The sequence below is a fragment of the Diceros bicornis genome, chromosome 41, assembly GCF_020826845.1.
Source record: "Diceros bicornis minor isolate mBicDic1 chromosome 41, mDicBic1.mat.cur, whole genome shotgun sequence".
NCBI lineage: Eukaryota > Metazoa > Chordata > Mammalia > Perissodactyla > Rhinocerotidae > Diceros > Diceros bicornis.
The window spans coordinates 7,064,595-7,079,744 of record NC_080780.1 but is presented as its reverse complement, the minus strand read 5'-3'; the positions used below and the strand labels follow the sequence as shown (position 1 = coordinate 7,079,744).

The following is a 15,150-nucleotide window of genomic DNA, read 5'->3' as shown; positions in this document are numbered from 1 at the left end:
AATATGATTAAGCTATTCATGAGATAATTTTAAGATTTAATAAAAAGATATTAATTCATGGTGAGTAGATACAGAAATGAGCCATACTTTTAAACCAGTAGGAATCTTCTTTTGAATTTTCCAGGTTATGTATGGGATTCCACGCCGAATCACGTGCTGTGCCCTTGGGTATCACTCTCCCAAAGTGATGCTGGACCGGGCAAGTGAATGGCTTGCCAACAGGACGTTGACAAGCCCTTGCACATCCGGGCTTGTCTCTTCCACCTGCCTGGAGGCACCCCGCCCTCTGACTACAGCTGCAGGCGTAAGCCCAGGTGAGCCCAGCAGGAGAGCCTCTCTGCTAGGCCCTATCCAAATCACTGGTCCAGAAAATTGTGAGCCGATAAGACCACGGTGGTTGCTAGTCAGCCAGTTTTGGGAATAATCTGTGACATTCCATTTGGAGGTAAAGTGAAACTAAATTTGGTTCCCTTCTTGAATACGGTCAGTCTGCCCCATCACAGGCCCTACCTAAGACCCTGGCCTCTGTGAAATTAGAGTTGGACTAATGAGATAGCCTCTCTTAGAAATATGTACTGTGGAATCTAAGACTGAGCCTGCTGGCAATGGAAATGGAAACTGAAGGGTAGCTGGTTGGTGGGTGCTGAAGGAGCCACATACCCCGAAGAATGCCAGTGATGAGGGGCAGACGATGCGAGGGGGCAGATGCCGGCCAGGGGGCAGGAGGCATAGGAAGAAGCCAACTCAGGAGCAGCCTGTGGCCCTTCGGGAACAGTCAATGCCGGAAGATGCCTCTGCCTCCAGCTACCAGACACACCCACCCCCCACAGCCCTTTATCTGGGGTGACTGGTGTAAGGCTTTTCTTCCCCAACATTTATAAAAGAAGGGAGAGGCAGACAGCAATGTTCTAATGAGATATGTAAAGGGATTAACAAAAAGCAGCTTGCTCAAGGGTGTTTACTGCGGAGCTATTCATAGCAGCAAAAAAATTGGAAAGGACTCCTCCAATGCCCAACAAGATGAGCCTGTGGAGCTGATTGGTAGAGAAAGGCGCCTGCAAGCAGTCACAACAAAAACACAATGAGAAACTCCCTCCTAGCCCGTGGTGATGGAAACATGCACATCATAATTATTGGGAAAAGGCAAAAGGTTATATAAATAGCTGACGTTTTAAGTATTTTTAACTCTTCCTGTAAAGTTGTGAATATAAGGGAAATTTAAATTAAATGGAGGCTATTCTTTGGGGGGTGGCTATAAGAGGGGATGCTCAGGGCCACGCAGCATTGCTTTTTCTTTTTCTTTCTTGGTATATATCCACCAAAGTCAGGTCCCTCCCTCTCCGTCTACCTCTGCGCTGGATGGGTGTCCCAGGGCTGCGTGAGCCCCTCAGAGGAGGAGAGGAGAGGACCCAGCTCAAAGCTCACCTTGCAGGCAGCCCTGCCGGCCATTTGGCCACTGACGCAGCACACGCCCTGGGTCAGCACCTGGCTGCGTGCTTTAGATGTGTTATTTAATCAACTTCAGCCCATCGCAAGTGACCCATGCGTTATGCCTGAGGACACTGAGGCTCAGCGTGGTTGGACGACCTGCCCAAGGCCTCATGGCAAGTGAGGGATGTGCCAGATGGAACCATCGTAGAAGGTCTCAGGGGCTTTTCTGGAAGAATAACTGCCCTCTGTGTTGCTGGAATGGACATATCTTCTCTAACATGGGTGTTTGGTGACAGCCCCAACTCTTGGGTTGAGTGGGGGCTCCGCGTGGGTGTCTTTTGCAGTTAGTGAGGGCATTTTGGCATCAAATGTTGGAGAGATTCTCTGAGGCACTTGATTAAGATGCCAGGAATGGCTGTGGATGACCTTATTCCCTAAAAATTTCCAAAAAGCAAAGTGTTATTGTGCACACACATATCTTTTTTAAAGACAATAAAAATAGAGCACAGCAGAATGCCAAATACATCTTCCAGAAACACCCAGGCTCTGCTGCAGGCCAGAGTTTTCAGTAGGAACTAGAAGGTGAGGGGACAGCTCCAAGTCTCAGTTGAGGATGGACATCCCTTTCCAGCTCCACTCAGCGTCTGCAGGTTTCCTACTGGTTGGGAAGCTTACTCCTTGGAAGAGAGTAGAGTATGTGATTATGAAGCTCTACCTTATTCATGAATATTTGGAGTGACTTGTGCTGTGATGACAGAAAGGGCCAGAGGCTTCTGTGCAGAAAGGTGACTCCATGATGCCGCTCCTCTTTAGGAGTATTTGCCATGCGCCGTCTTAGTAAACAACTGTATTAGCCGTGATGCTTTAAGCTGCAGGGAAAAACAGTAATAGGAAAAAAAACTAAACAGTGAGGACATGTATTGGCTCTTGGGACTTGAAGCCCAGGGCTGGGTGGTCTGGGATGACTTCACAGGCCTGTGTTCTCTCTGCTGTTCCCCGCTGAGGTCCACAGGGCCAGCTTCCTCCTCAGCTGGTCACCCTGGAGCTAGGGAGCCTGCCAGTGCAACGGGCTCTCCATCCTTTCTTGTTCACAGCCCATGTCCCATGAGAGAAAGGACACTGCTTTTCTAGACCTCCCCAGTGAACTTCCCTCTGCTCCCTGGTCTTCGGCCTGAATTGGTCCTCATGCCCACTCCTAAACCGACCATGACATCACTCGGACGGGGGCTGGGACTGCTCTGATTACCAGATGGGCAGAGAAGAGGCGGCGGCCCTCCCTGCTGCGCCACGTCTGAATGACTGAGATGAAGGTCTGCAAACATAGTAAGATGGTGTTTGCTTTATGTCACCAAGTTTGCAGTGGTTTATTACGCTGCAACAGAATATTGAAACACTATAGGCAAAATTAAGTAAAATATAAAAATCCACTAGGCCACCATATGAGGTAAGAATTATTACCCTGACTTTATAGCTGAGGAAACTGAGTTTAGAGAAGCTGTGTAATATGTCCAAAATCGCACAACTCACAGGAAGCAAAATTAGAATTGGAAGCCAGGTCTGTGTGACCGCAAAGCACAAGTTCTTGACCAGAACAGTATATAGAGCCCCAACTCAGTTCTCCACCTGCTGTGCCCACCAGGGGACTGAGACAGCTGCCTCCGAGGGTGACAGTCCCTGCTTCAGAAGATCCTGATGGCCCTTGCTGGAGGAGTCTCCAGCAGTGTATATGACACACAGAGATGGGCGCTCTTGGGAGCAGCTCCTAACTGCTGACAGCTCTCAGGAGCCCCAGGGTCGCCCCAGACTCTCAGGGTCCCTTGGCAGTTTCGTAGCTCATGTCTGCATGGCCGTCCCTGTGAGGGTGCTCCTGGGGGTGCCTCTGCTCTGAGCATCACACAGCTCCTGCCAGGAGTCTGTTCTAACCCCCCAGGATCCTGTAAGGAAGTCTTTGTAAGACCGCAATGCCATCATCTAGACTGCCTTTGCAGCTTTTTCACTCCTCATGGCTCTAATTGGTGTTTGTTAAGTGAATATCATGTTTGAAAACTTAAAACATACTCCAAAGCCACTGACTGGCTGATGCTCTTAGTACAAGCTTTTGGAGTTGTTTCACTTCCTGCCCTTATTTCTCCTCCCCTCCCTTGAAGACCCCTGCAGAAGCTGGGCCTCCTCTGGTCTTACCCTAAGAGCAAACTGAAGGGGCCTCATGGAGGGGCTCGGGTCACAGGTCCCGCCTAGACTCGGGTCCCAGTTCTGGTTTGGAGCATCCACCTTTTACCGTATGCAAGTCTTGACCTCCTGACCCACTTCCTGCTGGACCGAAGCCCTGTCTCGCCCTCGCCCAGCCACTGAGTACCTGCCCTGGACTTCTGTCCATGACCACACCTTGTACCTACTTGCTCTACGACGTCCACTTGCTCTACGACAGATGTTCGACTATCACCAGGAGGGTCACCCACTTGCAAGACTCTACATGCTGTGGACTTGCGGATATATTGCCTGGCTGTGTTTGCTCTGACCAGTTCCTCCTTTCTAGGGCTGGCTCCTCCCACCACCTATTTCTGGGTCTGCCCATCCTGTGGGTGTCTCTGGTCTCACATGGTCAGAATTCTCAAGCTAGCATCCAGCCAAGTCCTCAAACTCCCTAAAAGCAGGGCAGAAGCAGAGTAGGGGGGTGGCGCAGGTTAAAATCCCTAACTTGAATATGTAAAGGATCTAATATCTTTCTCCAACTGGATTGAGGGACATATGCTTAAATAGAAATGAGATCACATCTGATGATCCCAAAATAAATAAGAGCCCCTTTCCTGAAGAGGGAGAAGTTTATGACATTGAAATCTAATTGCAGAATTCTGCACAAAAGAAATCCCATTAGGTCATACATTTAAATAACTAGTTACATGGAAAATAATAAAATGACAAGAAATGACAGTGGAGACAGCTGGGATAGTGGAAGAAGGTGGGACTTGGGTCAGACAAATGGCTTCAAATCCCAGCCCTGTTTATTGGTTAAGTGACCTTGAGAAGGCACGTAGTTTCCCTGAGTCAGCTTCATTGACTATAAGATTGAGACGAAAATATTTACCTCAAAATTTACTGCTAGGATTAACTGCAGTATGTATATAAAGCGCCTGGTATGGTGTACAGTATGACGGATGCATCATACATCTATCACCTTCCTACGCTGAGGCAAATGTTAAGAAATGGGGCTTGTTCTGGGGATACAAGAGAAAAAGAAAAAGGAGGAGAAGATGGAATAAAAAGTAAGGGGGAAGGGGCCGGCCCGGTGGCGCAAGCGGTTAAGTGCGCGCGCTCCGCTGCGGCGGCCCGGGGTTCGCTGGTTCGGATCCCGGGCGCGCACCGACGCACTGCTTGGTAAGCCATGCTGTGGCGGCGTCCCATATAAAGTGGAGGAAGATAGGCACCGACGTTAGCCCAGGGCCGTCTTCCTCAGCGAAAAAAAGAGGAGGATTGGCGGATGTTAGCTCAGGGCTGATCTCCTCACAAAAAAAAAAAAAAAAAAAAAAAAAAAAAAAAAAAGTAAGGGGAAGAAGAAGAAGAGAAAATATTGAGTTTCTCCCAGAAAAATCTGTCATATACAGACAGTACATCTTTAAATTGTTTGAGTTCTAAATAATAATCACCCTGGGTTATACTTACATCTGAATAAAAAAGAAAGACTCTGCACATTATCATAAAACACAATTCTCCACCATGCAATCGAAACATTCACACTTGTCAGACACAAGCACTGGGCCCCAGGAGGGATGCCAGCACGCACTCCATCTCCTTCCACCTGGGGGGACAGGGCTCTGTCGCCGCAAGTGCCTGGTGCGGGGTCCTTGATCGAGTCCGTCTCCAGGATTAGCTGTTCTATTTTCTGTGAGTCTCACATCACTTGCAGGCAGATTAATCCTCTTAAAGGTTGTATGCTGACTAACTGAAGTAGTTTCTGTTTTTAACAATTTAAATACTAACTTTAAGATGTTGCCTTAAAAACCTACATTCACTAACCTTCTCACACAACACAGAAGTTATCCTAATACTTAAATCTTCAATAGCTCTAAATAAATTTTACCAATTAAATAGTTTTGTTCTTATTTTGGATTCTCCTATTAGCTCTGGAACTTTGGTTATTAAATCCATCAAGTATATTGGGCTGGAAATATATTTCATTAAGTAAAATTTGTATGATATTTGTGGTCAATTAACTTCTAACTGAGTTAAGGGGCTGAACTGACTTTTTTAAGTGGCTGAAAAGGAGCTCAAGTTTTAGAGGTATAACTAGGTTTAAATACCTTGGGATTCAGAATTGTATGTCACCCCTCGGGCCCTAATTCCCAGGCTGCATTTCATTAGGAAGCCACTTCTAAAGGAGGTGGGGTCTCAGCTTTTCACTGCCATAAGCGCCTGAGAGTGACTGAGGGAGAGTGGAAAATGCCTAGGTCCTGGATGATGTTGGTGAGCTCTGCTCTGTTCCCTGCAGCCCAAAGCATCCTAACGGGCACAGCATTCTTTCAATTAAGATGCAGGCGTCTCAGAAACAGGGGCAGGAAGCAGGCTGCTCCATGATGGGGATTTCCCTGCTCTGGCCACGGGCCATGCTGGAGGGGCAGAACGGCCACAAGCTCTGCCCAACCTCTCCCTCCCTCTGTGTCAGGCACCAAGCTCGCCATTGCCCATGGTCTCCATTGTCTCATTTAAGCCCAGAGCCACCAGAGGGGCCACATGAGAAACTGAGCCTCGGAGAAATGTGTCACTTGCAGAAGTGTACTAGTAGCTTTCTCAAAACCCACAGCCATAAGACACCAAAGCAAGATTCCAGGGCAGCCTGGCTGACCCTGGGCCTCTCTCACTCTCCCTGTGGCAGGGCGTGACCTCCGAGCCGACAGGGCCCTGCCCTTGTGTGAAGCAGCCGGGCGTTGACCCGTGTGCACCATGATGCGGCCTCCCCAGCTGATGGGCCTCGGAGGACTGCTGCCATGGGGGAATGGGGCTCGTGTTGCCGGATGGGCTGATTTTTCACGGGAAGCTAAGATTGTGACTTTATGGGAAAGATTCAGACTTTTAACCCTTTTCTAAAAATTTTAAGCACAGTATAGACTACCCCGCTTCCATCCTCCAACCCCCCAAAGAAACCAACAGAAAATGGGCTGGCCACAATCAACTCAGGCGCACAGGCTGCCCGTTTGAGACCTCCCCGGGTCTCTGCAGGAGGAGCCTCTCCTCTCCAACCCCCAGCCCTTCTCCAGCTTTGCCAAGAACCTCCAATCCCGCCCATGACCCTCACCGCCCGCCTCCAATGTTTAGAACCTCTTCTCTCCTCTGCCAAAATCCATCATTGTCCCCACTCGTAAAAGTCTCTAGCTGGTCTCCTGGCTCCACACTGAAGCCAGATCGAGCTTTTGATAACACCACTGGGATCCTCTAATCCCAGGGAGACATCATCCATGGGGACCGGGGGCATCGTATACAAAACAAAACAAAACAAAACAAAACAAAACCTTGACCCTCACCTCACGTCATCTGTAAAAACTAACTCACATTGGATTATAGATCTAAATGCAGGGACTTAAAACTATAACACTTCTAGGAGAAAACATAGAGGAAAACTGTTGCAGTCTTGGGTTATGCGAAAATTTCTTAGATGGGATACAAAAAGCAAACCGCAGAAGGATAAATTGATAATTTCTAACCTACAAAATTAAAAACTTTTGCTCTTTGAAAGATACTGTTAAAAAAATGAAAAAGACTGGAAAAAAATATTTGCAAAACACATATCTGCTGAAGTACTGGTATCCAGAATATATAAAGAGCTCTCAGAACTCAGTGACAAGAAAACAAACAATGCAATAAAAAAATGAGCCAAGATTTATACTTCAGAAGAGAATGAATATGCATCGCAAGTAAGCACATGAAAAAGTGCTGAACATTATGTGCCATGAGGAAAACGCAAATTAAAGTTGGAATGAAATACCATTATACACCAATTTGGATGGCTAAAATTAAAAAGACTGGCAATACCAAGTGTTGATGAAGACACAGAACCAGTGGAACACATACATTTCTGGTGCCGGATGCAAATGGTATAGTCACTTTGAAAATAGTTTGGCAGTTTCTTATAAAGATAACACATTTCACATGACCCCGCAATCTCGCTCCTAGTTATTTACTCAGGAGAGATGAAAACTTATGTTCCCAGAAGAACCTGTGTGGCAGTTTTACTCATAATTGCCCCAAACTGGGACTAGCCCAAATTTCCATCAGCCAGTGAATGGATGAACAAATTGAGGTACATCTATACATGGAATAGTAATCAGCATTAAAAAGAAGCAAGCTATTGGCCCGGCCCCGTGGCTTAGCGGTTAAGTGTGCGCGCTCCGATGCTGGCGGCCGGGGTTCGGATCCCGGGCGCACATCGACACACGGCTTCTCCCGCCATGCTGAGGCCGCGTCCTACATACAGCAACTAGAAGGTTGTGCAGCTGTGACATACAACTATCTACGGGGGCTTTGGGGGAAAAAAATAAATAAAAAAAAATTAAAAAAAAAAAAGAAGCAAGCTACTGATTCATGGAACAAGATGAACTTCAAATGCATTATGCTAAGTGAGAAAAGCCAGACACAAAAGACTCCATACTGTGTGACTGTGTTCATATGACAATCTTGAAAAGGCAAATCTATGAGGACAGAAAGCAGATCAGTGGCTACAGGGAGTGGGCAGGGTGACTGATTGCAAGGGGGCCAGAGAGAACCTTTTGGGGTGATGAACTGTTCTCTATCTTCAGACCTTGTGGTGACACAGCTGTACACCTTCAACTCCACAAAGTGTGGTTCTTCCTGAAGGCAAATTAAATCTCAATAAACCAGACTTAAGAAACATCGTTCAGTTAGCACCTGTTTTGGTTGTAGAGTCATTTTGATTCAAGCTACCTCGGGAAAAGGAGAGTTTATATTAAGACATCATAAGGAAAATGCAAATCTAAAATAAGAGTTGCAGGAGCCCAGGCAAACAGAGACAGGAGACAGAGGGCATCTATTTGGTGCTTACTTTTGCACCTCCCTTCATATACTGAGCCCAGCTCAGCTGCTCCTCCCCTGATCTCCATTGTCCAGGCCCCTCCAGCACCTCCAGTTTAGAATTCCAGGTGCAGGCATCTGACTGCCATCCTTCCACCCACTGGCCAACCTAAGGAGTGGCAATCTTTGGGTCAAGTGTCATCCCCCAGCAAATCAAGTGCTATGCAGAGACCAAGGAAAGGCAGGATTGTTGGGGTCTGGGGACAGTTCCACTTCTGACGAAATTGTGCCAGTAGGCCCCATGATGGGCAGATCTCATACCCTCCCATCACCACTGGGATAAAGTAGAATCGCCTGCCCACAACAAGTGGCCTGATCTCCTCTCAAGTCTCCTGATGCCCCATGTCCTCCAGCCCCAGGCCCAGCATTCTATGATGAAATGCAACTACTTGAAAATTCTTTCTTGGCGTTGGCGAGGCCTTTCCCTAGACCTGGAAGTCCTCTTTTTTTAGGTCCTCTTTGCAGAACCTACCATCTTGGATGGTCTAGGACTCCACTGGGGCATTGCCACCACTGGGAAGCCTTCCCTGAATGCCAGGCTCCCACCTCTATACTGGGGGGTGGGGGTACTGTATGTCTCTTGTTTAGAGGATTCAAAGAATCTCCATGTTTGGAATACTGGCGCGCATGTGGATCCTGGGGAAGGCTGTTAAAAATGCAGATTGACTCTGAGGGGTGAACTCTATAGGACGGGGGTGGGGGTGAGCCCAGGTGTTCTGAGGCAGGCATTATGATTGTATTGTGATTGCAGATGAATCTCTGCCCCATGGTGAGTGGGTGAGTGGGTAGTCCTTAGTGCTGTTGACCACTGGTTTCCAGCTCTGCCTGCCAGGTACATGCATACCCTCCAACCCAGTGCCCTCACCCCATGGGAGCAGACGTGAGGGCCACTTCTGGTTGGAGCATTTCACTGCCAGGGTGCTGTGTCTTGTTCTCTTTTCCTTTGCCAAGGCTGCTGGCAATGTTTGAGATGGTGCCCGAGTCCCAGGGCGTATCATTCATTTACTCCTTTCATTTGCTCAACTGAAAAATTCATTTGCATGATACTCTTTCCTAGTGGTGACTTATTGCACTAGTGCCCGCTCAGTGCCAGGCACTCCCCCTGCTGGGATAACACCAGCGAACAGCATGTGGTTACTCTTGTCACATGCTTACAGTCAGCAGAGGAGGCAGATATTAATCAATTTGTTACTAAGTATAATTCGAGTCTATCAGATTCTCTACTTTCAGCTGAAGGAACCTTCTAGTACATGGTTGGATAATCAATTCCTCACTAATGTGACATCCCGTGTCCTGTCCTGACACTTAGTTGCAGCAGTACATTCCCCTTGTGAAGCTCTTGAACACAAAGCCACACAGCCCTGCCCCTGTAGGCTGGGTTCTCCGGGGTAATTTATATACTGCACGGCTGTATTTCACCCTGGCTTCCATCCTTCTGAGAGGGAGCACGTGGCCAGTGGGCATTTGGAATTTGCAGCAGGGGAAGTCACTAAGGTGCAATCTGCCCACAGGATTGGCTCGGCCAGGATCACTGCACAGAGGACAGCTGCAGCTTTACAGCCACAAGAGTGAAAAGTTCATGAACTTGTACCATAAAGTGGTACTGAGCAGGCCCTGCCCAGAAGGGAGAGGCATTCATGGATGTCTACACAGAGCCGGGAAATGTGGGGAATGAGGGCCCATCCTAGGAATTCTGGGCATCGATGTCAGCATGAAAACACTTGAGGACATTTATTTTGATCCCTTCCCAGTGAATAGTAACGTTTGAAAGCCCACACATTTTGAGACAGCTCAATGCAATACCCGACCCGGCCTGGATCTTGTGATGGAGGAGAAAGGAATACTATAAAGCGCACTATCAGATCAACTGATAAACGGGAATATGAACCTAGATCAGACACACGTATTTTATCAATATAAATTTATGAATTTGGTAACTGTACTGTGGTTACGTAAGATAATATCCCTACTCTTAGGAAAGACATAACAAAGTATATAGGGATAAGTGGCTACAGAGTATGGAACTTACCTACAAATGATTTAGGAAAAAGTATGTCTACGTCTATCGATGCTTCTCAGACATCTATAAAAGCCCTCTGCCTGTCAGGCTTCCTGGCTGGTGCAGGCATTCCTTGCTGACCGGAGCCTTCAGCAAAGCTGTAAGGGTCAAAGCTTATACACTTGTGAGAAGATGGCCAAAATCGAGTTTTCTCTTCTTTAATTTTCTCTTGATCCTTTGTCTACAACGGGAGTCCTTATGTTCCATTCTCCCAGGAATCTAAGCTCCTTCACATCATTCTCTCTAGATTCTCATCCCATGGGTTTCGGAGCTTGGACCAATGAGTAGACATTTTCGGGAGGCCTATGTCAGTTACAGGAAAGGATGACCTTTCATCGATACATCAGCCAAAGGTGGAAAAAGCAGGAGCTATAAAAAGTGCCATAAAGGGCTCTGGCACAATCCTTACTCTGCGCTTACCAGCTACTTGACCTTAGGCAAGTTATTTCACCTCTGGGAGATTCGGTTTCCTAGTCTGTACAGTGGGCATCTCCCAGTAACAACCTCAGAGGCCAGAGTGGGGTTACATAAGAGGATTAATGAATGTTTGGCACAAAATGTGTGCTTAATAAAGGTTAGTTATTATTGTAGCTGCTTTTATAACATCAAGACCCAGGAAAAGACATAATTATTTGTATTATAATTTTGATTCGCTAGAGACATTAATAATCATATTAATGACAATGGGGTTCCTTCGTGCCAGTCACTTTATGTTACAGGTATGACCTCATTTACCCCCCAGGACATCACTTCAGGTGGGCCTATTAGTCCCTTTCAAAGATAAGGACATTGAGGCTTGGCAGCATTGAAAGAATAGGTAGGGCCTCCCCACCTCACCCGCACTCCGGCGCTCACATGCAGATAGGGAAACTGAGGCTCTGAGAGGCGAGACCCAGACAGGGCTGGCTGTGAGCGGACACTGTAGGTTTCCCTTTCCCGGGCCGGGACCACCAGCCCACGACAGAGTCCCAGCAGCCGCAGCTCATCCGTCTGTCCTTGTCTTACGCCCAGGATAAAGGATTTGGACAGCAGAGTTAATACTTTGAGTTTCAAAGAATTCGCTTACAAATTGCCTTTCGGGATAGGTCCGATGTGTCTTTCGCGGGCGCCCGAGCCTGGGCTGTCGGGGTTTCGTGTCGGGGGTCCCAGGAGGCAGGACGACCAGTCTGGGGGCCCACGCCGGGCTGTCCGTCTCCCGCGCCGGCCCGGGCAGCGGCCGCCCAGAGGGTCAGGCGCCCGCGCCCGGTGCCCCGCCCTGTGCCCAGGCCGCGGCTCCGCCCGCGCTGGCGGCCGCCGAGCGATCCCGGCGGCGGCAGCGGCGGCGGGAGGAGGAGCAGGAACAGCGGCCGGGGGAGGAGGCGGAGGCGGCGGAGGCGGCGGCGGCGGGCGGGGCCCGGCGAGTTTAAAGCTCATCGCGGGGGTGGGGAGGCCGGGAGGAGGCGAGAAGGGACGAGAGCGGCGTGCCGGCGGCGGGCTCGGCGCTCGGAGGCCGCGGAGACCCGCGCGGGGCCCGAAGTTTGCGCGCAGCCCTCGGCGGCGGCGCGCGGGGGCCGGACCGCCCTGCGCGCCGCGCTCGCCCCGCGGGACCCGCGCCCGCCCCGGCCGCGCCGAGGGGCGCCGGCGGCCTCGCGGAGGCGGCCGGGAGCGGCGCCGCGGCAGGTACGGAGTTGGGCGGGGAGCGCGGCGGCAAGTTACTTTGTGGTCGGCGCGGCCGGGCCGGCGGGCGGCGGGCGGTCCCGCGCCGGCATTGTCTGCGCGCTGGCCGCCCGGGCCGGGGACGCCGGGCGCCGCGGGGGCGCGGCGGGCGGAAGGGCGTCGCCTCCGGGCCGGGGGCCGCGGCGCGCGAGGCGGGGACGGGCTGCGGGCGCGGCGGAGCGGGGCGCAGCGGACTGGGCTCTGCGCGCTGCGTCCGCGACCCCGGGAGCTGGGGAGCCGGGCGGCGCCTGCCTGAACCATCGTGGCCGACGCCGGCCGCTCGCGGGCCGGGCTGGGGTGGGGGCTGCGCCGCCCGGCCGTCAGGGCCAAGGCCGCGCTCCCGGGCCGCCCGCAGGGTGGGCGCCAGGCGCCCTGCCGCCCCCGGTGCGCCCGCGGCCGGGGCGGCGGGGCCGGACGCCCCCAAGCCGGAGCGCGGCCCAGCCTCGGGATCTTTTTTTTTTTTTTGGTTTTGTGAGTGACCCCGTTACCCGCCGCTGGGGCCTAACCCCGAGTTGAGGGCTCTCGGATTAGCCGCCCGCCAGCCGTGGAAATGTGATAAGAGCCGTACCGTTCGCAGAAGGAAATTTCTGATGCAACTCGCCGCTTTTGCTGATTGCCTCTCCAAACGCCTGCCTGGCGATGGCCCACGAGCATGTGCGTTATGGAAATTAGGGTATTCTCTACTTTTTATTGTGTTCGACTTGTTTGGGGATTGGAAGAAACTCCAACTTTTGGTTGTTTGCTTTAACCGAGACGTTGGGTGATGTAGGGGAGCCACAGGTGACCTTTACAGGGTCCTGGATCTTTACGATGCATAGGAAAGAATGCTTTCTTGCAAACGTTGTGTCCAGTTTCATTCAAGAGATGCAAAGAAAAGACCAAAACAAATAGCGCTCGTGAGTAAATATGCGTTATTGCACAACTTTCTCGTTGCTGCTGTTTACAAGGCCGGGCCCGGAACACTTTGTTTCTGAAAATGCTGATTCAGCCGTTTGGAGCCCCCGAGTTTCATAAATGGTGCTCTATTGAACGTTTCGCTCAGTTTTACTAAGAACACATGTTAGCGCAGCAACAGGCGTTGACTAGGATTTGCAGCACAAAGCTGGTAATTTTTCGCAAGAGTTGACCTAGGCTCCCCCTCTTTCTTTCCAGGAGGGAAAATAGGTAGCATCTAGGTTTCTATAGCAGAAGAAATTCTGACTTATGAGGGTGATGTAGTGTCTTTTAGGGGAGTATATTATTAAGTAAAAACCCTGAAACCAAATGTGTTTCCTGGAGTGATTCTAGATGACTAGGTTTTTCTGTTAAAAATCAGAAGTCTAGGATTCCTGTACATAATATTTGAGTTTTACTGGGAGCACTTGAAAGAGAAGGGCCACACAGACCAATCCCCAGATTACAGGGAGAGAATTTGAGGACAGAGAGTTACACACCCAGCAAGTGTGCCTGTGTAACTGAGAAGTGTAGTGACTGAGACTTCTGTAGCATTTTACAGTTTACCTGGCACCTTCAAAGCCTGGTTGCTTTTAATCCTCTACAGCCCCCTAATCCCCATTTTACAGATATGGAAACCGAGGCTCAGGAAGTTAATTGGCATGCCCAGGGTGACATGGCCAGCACATGACAGAGCTGTTACCAGAGCCTAAGCTTTGCATTTTTTAAGTTCTGTGTTTTCTGCTTCTGTACAAGTACATCTGCCTCTGACAGAGAAATGGCCCGGAGAAGATCCGCCTGCCAGTCGCACACCCAGAGAGCTAGGAGGCTGTGTTACCATTCCTGTGGCTCCCAGCTTTCCAGATTTCTGCCATCTCACCAGGCCATTATCAATATTTTCTTTTGTCCACTCACTTTTTATACTTAAATACACGTTTATTTTGGGAGGAAACTTTGATATCTACAAAGTCATGAGTTGGATATGGTAGTTATGTTTATTATAATTAAAACAATGTTTTAATAAAAGCTGTCTACTATAGTCGTCTCTTGCATATCATCCGTGGTCTGTACCAGTTCTAGGGCATCACTGGGCTGGGCAAAATGTCTTTCATTTGTGGAGCAGGAACCCAGAGCTGGGCAGGTTCATGCTGGCTACTTGTCCAGGGCTTTGTATGGTGGTGGCCACCAGGACTGGAAGCCAAGGCAGCCCTGGCTCAGTTCCAGTGACCGTCTCTGTGGCCAGTCAGCCTCCAACAGGAGGGAAGAGCGAAGTCAGAATCCAAGAGCCAGCATAGAACTTTTGATTTTGATGATGTGGCTGGTCTGAGACTTTACAATGTATAGAAACCAAACTCCTTAACAAAGACATCTGTTGTGCCTTCAGCCTCATCTTAGAGCTGTAGAGGCTCTGGGTTGGTATATCGGGTCAAACATAATGTCTTGAAGGTGGCATAATTTAAAGAACTTATTTCCTTGAATTCTGTCCAACTCTTAACTGCAGGGGAAGGAAAACCTGCACAATGGTCGGATGTATTTGAGCTTGTGTCTAGGGCTAGCTGGCCTGCCTGTCAGAACTCAGAGCCCACTGCAGGGGACTTCTGTCCTGCTTCGTGGGAAGGAAGCTTGTGCATTTGCGGTTTGCTGCATAATCCCCGTGTCTGTTTCTTAGTCTTAAACCAATGTGAAATTGCATAGGCTCGTGAGGAGAAAATATTTGCCTTGTCTTTCATTTAAGTAAGCAGTCATGTGTTCAAAATTTAAATAAAACTTTTCTGCTAGTGGAGATTTTTTTAAAACCTGTCTTTATTTTTTTGCTTAACTGTAGAAGTGTGGGACATTAGAGAAGAAATGAAGACAGTCAAGCTATTTGATGGGAGAGGCTTGGGTGCTTTGGGGATCTGGGAACCTTGTATAAGGTCTGAGCACTGATGGATGTATAACTGATCTGATCC

At 49.5% G+C, this 15,150-nt stretch overlaps 1 protein-coding gene across 7 annotated transcripts in view; it reads left to right on the top strand.

The window, feature by feature from the left end:
- The first annotated feature begins 12,051 nt into the window (after window positions 1-12,051).
- Window positions 12,052-15,150, top strand: part of GRB10 (growth factor receptor bound protein 10) — a 192,549-nt gene continuing 189,450 nt past the window's right edge. For 2 of the 7 annotated variants that reach the window (XM_058534807.1, XM_058534800.1), the window contains exon 1: window positions 12,166-12,229. The gene's annotated coding sequence lies outside the window, so the exon portion shown is untranslated. Of the gene's footprint in view, window positions 12,230-12,712; window positions 12,939-15,150 lie in introns of those variants that run through there. The other 5 variants (XM_058534809.1, XM_058534801.1, XM_058534804.1 and 2 more) reach the window with 5 other exon arrangements.